The sequence below is a fragment of the Ranitomeya variabilis genome, chromosome 5 (genome assembly GCF_051348905.1).
Source record: "Ranitomeya variabilis isolate aRanVar5 chromosome 5, aRanVar5.hap1, whole genome shotgun sequence".
Taxonomy (NCBI): Eukaryota; Metazoa; Chordata; class Amphibia; order Anura; family Dendrobatidae; genus Ranitomeya; species Ranitomeya variabilis.
In genome coordinates, this window is record NC_135236.1 from 5300840 (window position 1) to 5314086 (window position 13247).

The 13247-nt window shown below is 61.4% G+C and overlaps 1 protein-coding gene across 7 annotated transcripts in view; it reads right to left on the reverse strand.

The window, feature by feature from the left end:
* The window catches only part of FGF11 (fibroblast growth factor 11), a 1303510-nt gene that overhangs the window by 196993 nt on the left and 1093270 nt on the right, over window positions 1–13247 (reverse strand). For 4 of the 7 annotated variants that reach the window (XR_013215485.1, XR_013215483.1, XM_077261511.1 and 1 more), the window contains exon 1: window positions 1840–1957. The exons of 1 other annotated variant lie outside the window; for it this stretch is intronic. The gene's annotated coding sequence lies outside the window, so the exon portion shown is untranslated. Of the gene's footprint in view, window positions 1–1707; window positions 1811–1839; window positions 1958–13247 lie in introns of those variants that run through there. 2 more of the 7 variants (XR_013215484.1, XM_077261510.1) reach the window with 2 other exon arrangements.

Consider the following 13247-nt stretch of genomic DNA (forward strand, 5'->3'; position numbering starts at 1 on the left):
CAGTGCTCTGCAGGGAGGTCAGAGGAGTAATAATCTGCAGTATATCACTGTCAGGAGGTAGAGGGACAGAGCAATGCTCTGCAGGGAGGTCAGAGGAGTAATAATCTGCAGTATATCACTGTCAGGAGGCAGAGGGACAGAGCAATGCTCTGCAGCGAAGTCAGAGGAGTAATAATCTGCAGAATATCACTGTCAGGAGGTAGAGGGACAGAGCAATGCTCTGCAGGGAGGTCAGAGGAGTAATAATCTGCAGAATATCACTGTCAGGAGGTAGAGGGACAGAGCAATGCTCTGCAGGGAGGTCAGAGGAGTAATAATCTGCAGAACATCACTGTCAGGAGGTAGAGGGACAGAGCAATGCTCTGCAGGGAGGTCAGAGGAGTAATAATCTGCAGAATATCACTGTCAGGAGGTAGAGGGACAGAGCAATGCTCTGCAGGGAGGTCAGAGGAGTAATAATCTGCAGAACATCACTGTCAGGAGGTAGAGGGACAGAGCAATGCTCTGCAGGGAGGTCAGAGGAGTAATAATCTGCAGAACATCACTGTCAGGAGGTAGAGGGACAGAGCAATGCTCTGCAGGGAGGTCAGAGGAGTAATAATCTGCAGAACATCACTGTCAGGCGGTAGAGGGACAGAGCAATGCTCTGCAGGGAGGTCAGAGGAGTAATAATCTGCAGTATATCACTGTCAGGAGGTACAGGGACAGAGCAATGCTCTGCAGGGAGGTCAGAGGAGTAATAATCTGCAGTATATCACTGTCAGGAGGCAGAGGGACAGAGCAATGCTCTGCAGCGAAGTCAGAGGAGTAATAATCTGCAGAATATCACTGTCAGGAGGTAGAGGGACAGAGCAATGCTCTGCAGGGAGGTCAGAGGAGTAATAATCTGCAGAATATCACTGTCAGGAGGTAGAGGGACAGAGCAATGCTCTGCAGGGAGGTCAGAGGAGTAATAATCTGCAGAACATCACTGTCAGGAGGTAGAGGGACAGAGCAATGCTCTGCAGGGAGGTCAGAGGAGTAATAATCTGCAGAATATCACTGTCAGGAGGTAGAGGGACAGAGCAATGCTCTGCAGGGAGGTCAGAGGAGTAATAATCTGCAGAACATCACTGTCAGGAGGTAGAGGGACAGAGCAATGCTCTGCAGGGAGGTCAGAGGAGTAATAATCTGCAGAACATCACTGTCAGGAGGTAGAGGGACAGAGCAATGCTCTGCAGGGAGGTCAGAGGAGTAATAATCTGCAGAACATCACTGTCAGGCGGTAGAGGGACAGAGCAATGCTCTGCAGGGAGGTCAGAGGAGTAATAATCTGCAGTATATCACTGTCAGGAGGTACAGGGACAGAGCAATGCTCTGCAGGGAGGTCAGAGAAGTAATAATCTGCAGAATATCACTGTCAGGAGGTAGAGGGACAGAGCAATGCTCTGCAGGGAGGTCAGAGGAGTAATAATCTGCAGAATATCACTGTCAGGAGGTAGAGGGACAGAGCAATGCTCTGCAGGGAGGCCAGAGGAGTAATAATCTGCAGAATATCACTGTCAGGAGGTACAGGGACAGAGCAATGCTCTGCAGGGAGGTCAGAGGAGTAATAATCTGCAGAATATCACTGTCAGGAGGTAGAGGGACAGAGCAATGCTCTGCAGGGAGGTCAGAGGAGTAATAGTCTGCAGATCACATTGCTGTGACTGAACGTGCAGAGTTCACCTGAACATCAGATAGCAGTGAGAATTGTGTGTGGCCCCCAGATCTGCGCAGTCCGGACCCCACAGCAGGAAGCCGACCTGCTGCACCCAGAGCTGAGACCCCCGCCCCCTCCTACTGCTGCGTCCCTCTTACCTCTCTGCAGACACCGCAGCCCCTGTCATACATCGGTGTAATCACTTCCTGAGTATGTGACAGCCGCCGCCCTCACCTGTGCACACCTGAGCCGCTCAGCCTCTCCTCACCTGTGCACACCTGAGCCGATCAGCCTCTCCTCACCTGTGCACACCTGAGCCGCTCAGCCTCTCCTCACCTGTGCACACCTGAGCAGATCAGCCCCTCCTCACCTGTGCACACCTGAGCCGCTCAGCCTCTCCTCACCTGTGCACACCTGAGCCGCTCAGCTCCTCCTCACCTGTGCACACCTGAGCCGCTCAGCCTCTCCTCACCTGTGCACACCTGAGCCGATCAGCCCCTCCTCACCTGTGCACACCTGAGCCGCTCAGCCCCTCCTCACCTGTGCACACTTGAGCCGCTCAGCCCCTCCTCACCTGTGCACACCTGAGCCGATCAGCCCCTCCTCACCTGTACACACCTGAGCCAATCAGCCCCTCCTCACCTGTGGACACCTGAGCCGCTCAGCCCCTCCTCACCTGTGCACACCTGAGCCGATCAGCCCCTCCTCACCTGTGCACACCTGAGCCGATCAGCCTCTCCTCACCTGTGCACACCTGAGCCGATCAGCCCCTCCTCACCTGTGCACACCTGAGCCGCTCAGCCTCTCCACACCTGTGCACACCTGAGCCACTCAGCCTCTCCTCACCTGTGCACACCTGAGCCGCTCAGCCTCTCCTCACCTGTGCACACCTGAGCCGATCAGCCCCTCACCTGTGCACACCTGAGCCGCTCAGCCCCTCCTCACCTGTGCACACCTGAGCCGCTCAGCCTCTCCTCACCTATGCACACCTGAGCCGATCAGCCCGTCCTCACCTGTGCACACCTGAGCCGCTCAGCCTCTCCACACCTGTGCACACCTGAGCCGCTCAGCCTCTCCTCACCTGTGCACACCTGAGCCGCTCAGCCCCTCCTCACCTGTGCACACCTGAGCCAATCAGCCCCTCCTCACCTGTGCACACCTGAGCCGCTCAGCCTCTCCTCACCTGTGCACACCTGAGCCGCTCAGCCCCTCCTCACCTGTGCACACCTGAGCCGCTCAGCCTCTCCTCACCTGTGCACACCTGAGCAGATCAGCCCCTCCTCACCTGTGCACACCTGAGCCGCTCAGCCTCTCCTCACCTGTGCACACCTGAGCCGCTCAGCTCCTCCTCACCTGTGCACACCTGAGCCGCTCAGCCTCTCCTCACCTGTGCACACCTGAGCCGATCAGCCCCTCCTCACCTGTGCACACCTGAGCCGCTCAGCCCCTCCTCACCTGTGCACACTTGAGCCGCTCAGCCCCTCCTCACCTGTGCACACCTGAGCCGATCAGCCCCTCCTCACCTGTACACACCTGAGCCAATCAGCCCCTCCTCACCTGTGGACACCTGAGCCGCTCAGCCCCTCCTCACCTGTGCACACCTGAGCCGATCAGCCCCTCCTCACCTGTGCACACCTGAGCCGATCAGCCTCTCCTCACCTGTGCACACCTGAGCCGATCAGCCCCTCCTCACCTGTGCACACCTGAGCCGCTCAGCCTCTCCACACCTGTGCACACCTGAGCCACTCAGCCTCTCCTCACCTGTGCACACCTGAGCCGCTCAGCCTCTCCTCACCTGTGCACACCTGAGCCGATCAGCCCCTCACCTGTGCACACCTGAGCCGCTCAGCCCCTCCTCACCTGTGCACACCTGAGCCGCTCAGCCTCTCCTCACCTATGCACACCTGAGCCGATCAGCCCGTCCTCACCTGTGCACACCTGAGCCGCTCAGCCTCTCCACACCTGTGCACACCTGAGCCGCTCAGCCTCTCCTCACCTGTGCACACCTGAGCCGCTCAGCCCCTCCTCACCTGTGCACACCTGAGCCAATCAGCCCCTCCTCACCTGTGCACACCTGAGCCGCTCAGCCTCTCCTCACCTGTGCACACCTGAGCCGATCAGCCCCTCTTCTGTGCACACCTGAGCCGCTCAGCCCCTCCTCACCTGTGCACACCTGAGCCGCTCAGCCTCTCCTCACCTGTGCACACCTGAGCCGATCAGCCCCTCCTCACCTGTGCACACCTGAGCCCCTCAGCCTCTCCACACCTGTGCACACCTGAGCCGATCAGCCCCTCCTCACCTGTGCACACCTGAGCAGATCAGCCCCTCTTCACCTGTGCACACATGAGCCGATCAGCCCCTCCTCACCTGTGCACACCTGATGCAATCAGCCACTCCTCACCTGTGCACACCTGAGCCGATCAGCCCCTCCTAACCTGTGCACACCTCAGCCGATCAGCCCCTCACCTGTGCACACCTGAGCCGCTCAGCCCCTCCTCACCTGTGCACACCTGAGATGCTCAGCCTCTCCTCACCTGTGCACACCTGAGCAGATCAGGCCCTCCTAACCTGTGCACACCTCAGCCGATCAGCCCCTCACCTGTGCACACCTGAGCCGCTCAGCTCCTCCTCACCTGTGCACACCTGAGATGCTCAGCCTCTCCTCACCTGTGCACACCTGAGCAGATCAGGCCCTCCTCACCTGTGCACACCTGAGCCGCTCAGCCCCTCTTCACCTGTGCACATCTGAGCCGATCAGCCCCTCCTCACCTGTGCACACCTGAGCCGCTAAGCCCCTCCTCACCTGTGCACACCTAAACCAATCAGCCCCTCCTCACCTGTGCACACCTGAGCCGATCAGCCCCTCCTCACCTGTGTACACCTCAGCCAATCAGCCCCTCCTCACCTGTGCACTCCTGAGCCGCTCAGCCCCTCCTCACCTGTGCACACCTGAGCCGCTCAGCCCCTCCTCACCTGTGCACACCTGAGCCGCTCAGCCCCTCCTCACCTGTGCACACCTGAGCCGCTCAGCCTCTCCTCACCTGTGCACACCTGAGCCGATCAGCCCCTCCTCACCTGTGCACACCTGAGCAGATCAGCCCCTCTTCACCTGTGCACACATGAGCCGCTCAGCCCCTCCTCACCTGTGCACACCTGAGCCGATCAGCACATCCTCACCTGTGCACACATGAGCCGATCAGCCCCTCCTCACCTGTGCACACCTGAGCCACAGGCCCTCCTCACCTGTGCACACCTGAGCCGATCAGCCCCTCCTCACCTTTGCACACCTGAGCCGCTCAGCCCCTCCTCACCTGTGCACACCTGAGCCGATCAGCCCCTCCTCACCTGTACACACCTGAGCCGATCAGCCCCTCCTCACCTGTGCACACCTGAGCCGCTCAGCCCCTCCTCACCTGTGCACACCTGAGCCGATCAGCCCCTCCTAACCTGTGCACACCTCAGCCGATCAGCCCCTCACCTGTGCACACCTGAGCCGCTCAGCTCCTCCTCACCTGTGCACACCTGAGATGCTCAGCCTCTCCTCACCTGTGCACACCTGAGCAGATCAGGCCCTCCTCACCTGTGCACACCTGAGCCGCTCAGCCCCTCTTCACCTGTGCACACCTGAGCCGATCAGCCCCTCCTCACCTGTGCACACCTGAGCCGCTAAGCCCCTCCTCACCTGTGCACACCTAAACCAATCAGCCCCTCCTCACCTGTGCACACCTGAGCCGATCAGCCCCTCCTCACCTGTGTACACCTCAGCCAATCAGCCCCTCCTCACCTGTGCACACCTGAGCCGCTCAGCCCCTCCTCACCTGTGCACACCTGAGCCGCTCAGCCCCTCCTCACCTGTGCACACCTGAGCCGCTCAGCCCCTCCTCACCTGTGCACACCTGAGCCGCTCAGCCTCTCCTCACCTGTGCACACCTGAGCCGATCAGCCCCTCCTCACCTGTGCACACCTGAGCAGATCAGCCCCTCTTCACCTGTGCACACATGAGCCGCTCAGCCCCTCCTCACCTGTGCACACCTGAGCCGATCAGCACATCCTCACCTGTGCACACATGAGCCGATCAGCCCCTCCTCACCTGTGCACACCTGAGCCACAGGCCCTCCTCACCTGTGCACACCTGAGCCGATCAGCCCCTCCTCACCTTTGCACACCTGAGCCGCTCAGCCCCTCCTCACCTGTGCACACCTGAGCCGATCAGCCCCTCCTCACCTGTACACACCTGAGCCGATCAGCCCCTCCTCACCTGTGCACACCTGAGCCGCTCAGCCCCTCCTCACCTGTGCACACCTGAGCCGATCAGCCCCTCCTCACCTGTGTACACCTGAGCAGATCAGCCCCTCCACACCTGTGCACACCTGAGCCGATCAGACCCTCCTCACCTGTGCACATCTCAGCCGATCAGCCCCTCACCTGTGCACACCTGAGCCGCTCAGCCCCTCCTCACCTGTGCACACCTGAGATGCTCAGCCTCTCCTCACTTATGCACACCTGAGCCACAGGCCCCCCTCACCTGTGCACACCTGAGCCGATCAGCCCCTCCTCACCTGTGCACACTTGAGCCGCTCAGCCCCTCGTCACCTGTGCACACCTGAGCCGATCAGCCCCTCCTCACCTGTACACACCTGAGCCGATCAGCCCCTCCTCACCTGTGGACACCTGAGCCGCTCAGCCCCTCCTCACCTGTGCACACCTGAGCCGATCAGCCCCTCCTCACCTGTGCACACCAGAGCCGATCAGCCCCTCCTCACCTGTGCACACCTCAGCCGATCAGCCCCTCACCTGTGCACACCTGAGCCGCTCAGCCCCTCCTCTCCTGTGCACACCTGAGATGCTCAGCCTCTCCTCACCTGTGCACACATGAACCGATCAGCCCCTCCTCACCTGTGCACACCTGAGCCAATCAGCCCCTCCTCACCTGTGTACACCTCAGCCGATCAGCCCCTCCTCACCTGTGCACACCTGAGCCGCTCAGCCCCTCCTCACCTGTGCACACCTGAGATGCTCAGCCCCTCCTCACCTGTGCACACGTGAACCGATCAGCCCCTCCTCACCTGTACACACCTGAGCCGATCAGCCCCTCCTCACCTGTGCACACCTGAGCCGATCAGCCCCTCCCCACCTGTGCATACCTCAGCCTATCATCCCCTCACCTGTGCACACCTGAGCCGCTCAGCCCTTCCTCACCTGTGCACACCTGAGATGCTCAGCCTCTCCTCACCTGTGCACACCTGAGCCAATCAGGCCCTCCTCACCTTTGCACACCTGAGCCGCTCAGCCCCTCTTCAACTGTGCACACCTGAGCCGATCAGCCCCTCCTCACCTGTGCACACCTGAGCCGCTAAGCCCCTCCTCACCTGTGCACACCTGAGCCGCTCAGCCTCTCCTCACCTGTGCACACCTAAACCAATCACCCCCTCCTCACCTGTGCACACCTGAGCCGATCAGCCCCTCCTCACCTGTGTACACCTCAGCCAATCAGCCCCTCCTCACCTGTGCACACCTGAGCCGCTCACCCCTCCTCACCTGTGCACACCTGAGCCGCTCAGCCCCTCCTCACCTGTGCACACCTGAGCCGCTCAGCCTCTCCTCACCTGTGCATACCTGAGCCGATCAGCCCCTCACCTGTGCACACCTGAGCAGATCAGCCCCTCTTCACCTGTGCACACATGAGCCGATCAGCCCCTCCTCACCTGTGCACACCTGATGCGATCAGCCCCTCCTCACCTGTGCACACCTGAGCCGATCAGGCCCTCCTCACCTGTGCACACCTGAGCCGATCAGCCCCTCCTCACCTGTGCACACCTCAGCCGATCAGCCCCTCACCTGTGCACACTTGAGCCGCTCAGCCCCTCCTCACCTGTGCACACCTGAGATGCTCAGCCTCTCCTCACCTGTGCACACCTGAGCCGATCAGGCCCTCCTCACCTGTGCACACCTGAGCCGCTCAGCCCCTATTCACCTGTGCACACCTGAGCCGATCAGCCCCTCCTCACCTGTGCACACCTGAGCCGCTAAGCCTCTCCTCACCTGTGCACACCTGAGCTGCTCAGCCTCTCCTCACCTGTGCACACCTAAACCAATCAGCCCCTCCTCACCTGGGAACACCTGAGCCGATCAGCCCCTCCTCACCTGTGTACACCTCAGCCAATCAGCACCTCCTCACCTGTGCACACCTGAGCCGCTCAGCCCCTCCTCACCTGTGCACACCTGAGCCACTCAGCCTCTCCTCACATGTGCACACCTGAGCCGCTCAGGCTCTCCTCACCTGTGCACAACTGAGCCGATCAGCCTCTACTCACCTGTGCACACCTGAGCAGATCAGCCCCTCTTCACCTGTGCACACATGAGCCGCTCAGCCCCTCCTCACCTGTGCACACCTGAGCCAATCAGCCCCTCCTCACCTGTGCACACCTGAGCCGATCAGCCCCTCCTCACCTGTGCACACCTGAGCCACAGGCCCTCCTCACCTGTGCACACCTGAGCCGATCAGCCCCTCCTCACCTTTGCACACCTGAGCCGCTCAGCCCCTCCTCACCTGTGCACACCTGAGCCGATCAGCCCCTCCTCACCTGTACACACCTGAGCCGATCAGCCCCTCCTCACCTGTGCACACCTGAGCCGCTCAGCCCCTCCTCACCTGTGCACATCTCAGCCGATCAGCCCCTCACCTGTGCACACCTGAGCGCTCAGCCCCTCCTCACCTGTGCACAGCTGAGATGCTCAGCCTCTCCTCACCTGTGCTCACCTGAGCCACAGGCCCCCCTCACCTGTGCACACCTGAACCGATCAGCCCCTCCTAACCTGTGCACACTTGAGCCGCTCAGCCCCTCCTCACCTGTGCACACCTGAGCCGATCAGCCCCTCCTCACCTGTGCACACCTGAGCCGATCATCCCCTCCTCACCTGTGCACACCTGAGCAGATCAGCCCCTCTTCACCTGTGCACACATGAGCCGATCAGCCCCTCTTCACCTGTGCACACCTGATGCGATCAGCCCCTCCTCACCTGTGCACACCTGAGCCGATCAGGCCCTCCTCACCTGTGCACACCTGAGCCGCTCAGCCCCTCCTCACCTGTGCACACCTGAGCCGATCAGCCCCTGCTCACCTGTGCACACCTGAGCCGATCATCCCCTCCTCACCTGTGCACACCTGAGCAGATCAGCCCCTCTTCACCTGTGCACACATGAGCCGATCAGCCCCTCCTCACCTGTGCACACCTGATGCGATCAGCCCCTCCTCACCTCTGCACACCTGAGCCGATCAGGCCCTCCTCACCTGTGCACACCTGAGCCGATCAGCCCCTCCTCACCTGTGCACACCTCAGCCGATCAGCCCCTCACCTGTGCACACTTGAGCCGCTCAGCCCCTCCTCACCTGTGCACACCTGAGCCGCTCAGCCCCTCTTCACCTATGCACACCTGAGCCGATCAGCCCCTCCTCACCTGTGCACACCTGAGCCGCTCAGCCCCTCCTCACCTGTGCACACCTGAGCCGCTCAGCCTCTCCTCACCTGTGCACACCTAAACCAATTAGCCCCTCCTCACCTGTGCACACCTGAGCCGATCAGCCCCTCCTCACCTGTGTACACCTCAGCCAATCAGCCCCTCCTCACCTGTGCACACCTGAGCCGCTCAGCCCCTCCTCACCTGTGCACACCTGAGCAGATCAGCCCCTCTTCACCTGTGCACAAATGAGCCGCTCAGCCCCTCCTCACCTGTGCACACCTGAGCCGATCAGGCCCTCCTCACCTGTGCACACCTGAGCCGATCAGCCCCTCCTCACCTTTGCACACCTGAGCCACAGGCCCTCCTCACCTGTGCACACCTGAGCCGATCAGCCCCTCCTCACCTTTGCACACCTGAGCCGCTCAGCCCCTCCTCACCTGTGCACACCTGAGCCGATCAGCCCCTCCTCACCTGTACACACCTGAGTCGATCATCCCCTCCTCACCTGTGCACACCTGAGCCGCTCAGCCCCTCCTCACCTGTGCACATCTCAGCCGATCAGCCCCTCACCTGTGCACACCTGAGCCGCTCAGCCCCTCCTCACCTGTGCACACCTGAGATGCTCAGCCTCTCCTCACCTGTGCACACCTGAGCCACAGGCCCCCCTCACCTGTGCACACCTGAGCCGATCAGCCCCTCCTAACCTGTGCACACTTGAGCTGCTCAGCCCCTCCTCACCTGTGCACACCTGAGCCGATCAGCCCCTGCTCTCCTGTACACACCTGAGCCGATCAGCCCCTCCTCACCTGTGGACACCTGAGCCGCTCAGCCCCTCCTCACCTGTGCACACCTGAGCCGATCAGCCCCTCCTCACCTGTGCACACCTGAGCCGCTCAGCCCCTCCTCACCTGTGCACACCTGAGCCGCTCAGCCTCTCCTCACCTGTGCACACCTAAACCAATTAGCCCCTCCTCACCTGTGCACACCTGAGCCGATCAGCCCCTCCTCACCTGTGTACACCTCAGCCAATCAGCCCCTCCTCACCTGTGCACACCTGAGCCGCTCAGCCCCTCCTCACCTGTGCACACCTGAGCAGATCAGCCCCTCTTCACCTGTGCACACATGAGCCGCTCAGCCCCTCCTCACCTGTGCACACCTGAGCCGATCAGCCCCTCCTCACCTGTGCACACCTGAGCCGATCAGCCCCTCCTCACCTTTGCACACCTGAGCCACAGGCCCTCCTCACCTGTGCACACCTGAGCCGATCAGCCCCTCCTCACCTTTGCACACCTGAGCCGCTCAGCCCCTCCTCACCTGTGCACACCTGAGCCGATCTGCCCCTCCTCACCTGTACACACCTGAGTCGATCATCCCCTCCTCACCTGTGCACACCTGAGCCGCTCAGCCCCTCCTCCCCTGTGCACATCTCAGCCGATCAGCCCCTCACCTGTGCACACCTGAGCCGCTCAGCCCCTCCTCACCTGTGCACACCTGAGATGCTCAGCCTCTCCTCACCTGTGCACACCTGAGCCACAGGCCCCCCTCACCTGTGCACACCTGAGCCGATCAGCCCCTCCTAACCTGTGCACACTTGAGCTGCTCAGCCCCTCCTCACCTGTGCACACCTGAGCCGATCAGCCCCTGCTCTCCTGTACACACCTGAGCCGATCAGCCCCTCCTCACCTGTGGCCACCTGAGCCGCTCAGTCCCTCCTCACCTGTGCACACCTGAGCCGATCAGCCCCTCCTCACCTGTGCACACCTGAGCCGCTCAGCCCCTCCTCACCTGTGCACACCTGAGATGCTCAGCCTCTCCTCACCTGTGCACACGTGAACCGATCAGCCCCTCCTCACCTGTGCACACCTGAGCCAATCAGCCCCTCCTCACCTGTGTACACCTCAGCCAATCAGCCCCTCCTCACCTTTGCACACCTGAGCCGCTCAGCCCCTCCTCACCTGTGCACACTTGAGCCGATCAGCCCCTCCTCACCTGTGCACACCTGAGATGCTCAGCCCTTCTTCATCTGTGCACACCTGAGCTGCTCAGCCCCTCCTGACCTGTGCACACCTGAGCCGCTAAGCCCCTCCTCACCTGTGCACACCTGAGCTGATCATCCCCTCCTCATCTGTGCAGACCGGAGACGATCAGCCCCTCACCTGTGCACACCTGAGCCGCTAAGCCCCTCCTCACCTTTGCACACCTGAGATGATCATTCCCTCCTCATCTGTGCACACTTGAGCCGATCAACCCCTCCTCACCAGTGCACACCTGAGCCGATCAGCCCCTCCTCACCTGTGCACACCTGAGCCATTCAGCCCCTCCTCACTTGTGCACACCTGAGCTGCTAAGCCCCTCCTCACCTGTGCACACCTGAGCCGATCATCCCCTCCTTATCTGTGCACACCTGAGCCTATCAGCCCCTCCTCATCTGTGCACACCTGAACCGATCAACCCCTCCCCAACTGTGCACACCTGAGCTGATCAGCCCCTCCTCACCTGTGCACACCTGAGCCGATCAGCCCCTCCTCACCTGTGCACACTTGAGCCGATCAGCCCCTCCTCACCTTTGCACACCTGAGATGCTCAGCCCCTCTTCATCTGTGCACACCTGAGCCGCTCAGCCTCTCCTCACCTGTGCACACCTAAACCAATCAGCCCCTCCTCACCTGTGCACACCTGAGCCGATCAGCCCCTCTTCACCTGTGTACACCTCAGCCAATCAGCCCCTCCTCACCTGTGCACACCTGAGCCGCTCAGCCCCTCCTCACCTGTGCACACCTGAGCTGCTCAGCCCCTCCTCACCTGTGCACACCTGAGCCGCTCAGTCTCTCCTCACCTGTGCACACCTGAGCCGATCAGCCCCTCCTCACCTGTGCACACCTGAGCAGATCAGCCCCTCTTCACCTGTGCACACATGAGCCGCTCAGCCCCTCCTCACCTGTGCACACCTGAGCCGATCAGCCCCTCCTCACCTGTGCACACCTGAGCTGATCAGCCCCTCCTCACCTGTGCACACCTGAGCCACAGGCCCTCCTCACCTGTGCACACCTGAGCCGATCATCCCCTCCTCACCTGTGCACACCTGAGCCGCTCAGCCCCTCCTCACCTGTGCTCACCTGAGCCGTTCAGCCTCTCCTCACCTGTGCACACCTGAGCCGATCAGCCCCTCCTCACCTGTGCACACCTGAGCAGATCAGCCCCTCTTCACCTGTGCACACATGAGCCGCTCAGCCCCTCCTCACCTGTGCACACCTGAGCCGATCAGCCCCTCCTCACCTGTGCACACCTCAGCCGACCAGCCCCTCACCTGTGCACACCTGAGCCGCTCAGCCTCTCCTCACCTGTGAACACCTGAGATGCTCAGCCTCTCCTCACCTGTGCACACATGAGCCACAGGCCCTCCTCACCTGTGCACACCTGAGCCGATCAGCCCCTCCTCACCTGTGCACACCTGAGCCGCTCAGCCCCTCCTCACCTGTGCACACCTGATCCGATCAGCCCCTCCTCACCTGTACACATCTGAGCCGATCAGCCCCTCCTCACCTGTGCACACCTGAGCCGCTCAGCCCCTCCTCACATGTGCACACCTGAGCCGATCAGCCCCTCCTCACCTGTGCACACCTGAGCCGATCAGCCCCTCCTCACCTGTGCACACCTGAGCCGATCAGCCCCTCCTCACCTGTGCACACCTCAGCCGATCAGCCCCTCCTCACCTGTGCACACCTGAGCCGATCAGCCCCTCCTCACCTGTGCACACCTGAGCCGATCAGTCCCTCCTCACCTGTGCACAGCTGAGCCGATCAGCCCCTCCTCACCTGTGCACACCTGAGCCAATCAGCCCCTCCTCACCTGTGCCCACCTCAGCCAATCAGCCCCTCCTCACCTGTGCACACCTGAGCCGCTCAGCCCCTCCTCACCTGTGCACACCTGATCTGCTCAGCCTCTCCTCACCTGTGCACACCTGAGCCGATCAGCCCCTCCTCACCTGTGCACACTTCAGCCGATCAGCCCCTCCTCACCTGTGCACACCTGAGCCGATCAGCCCCTCACCTGTGCACACCTGAGCCGATCAGCCCCTCCTCACCTGTGCACACCTGAGCCGAT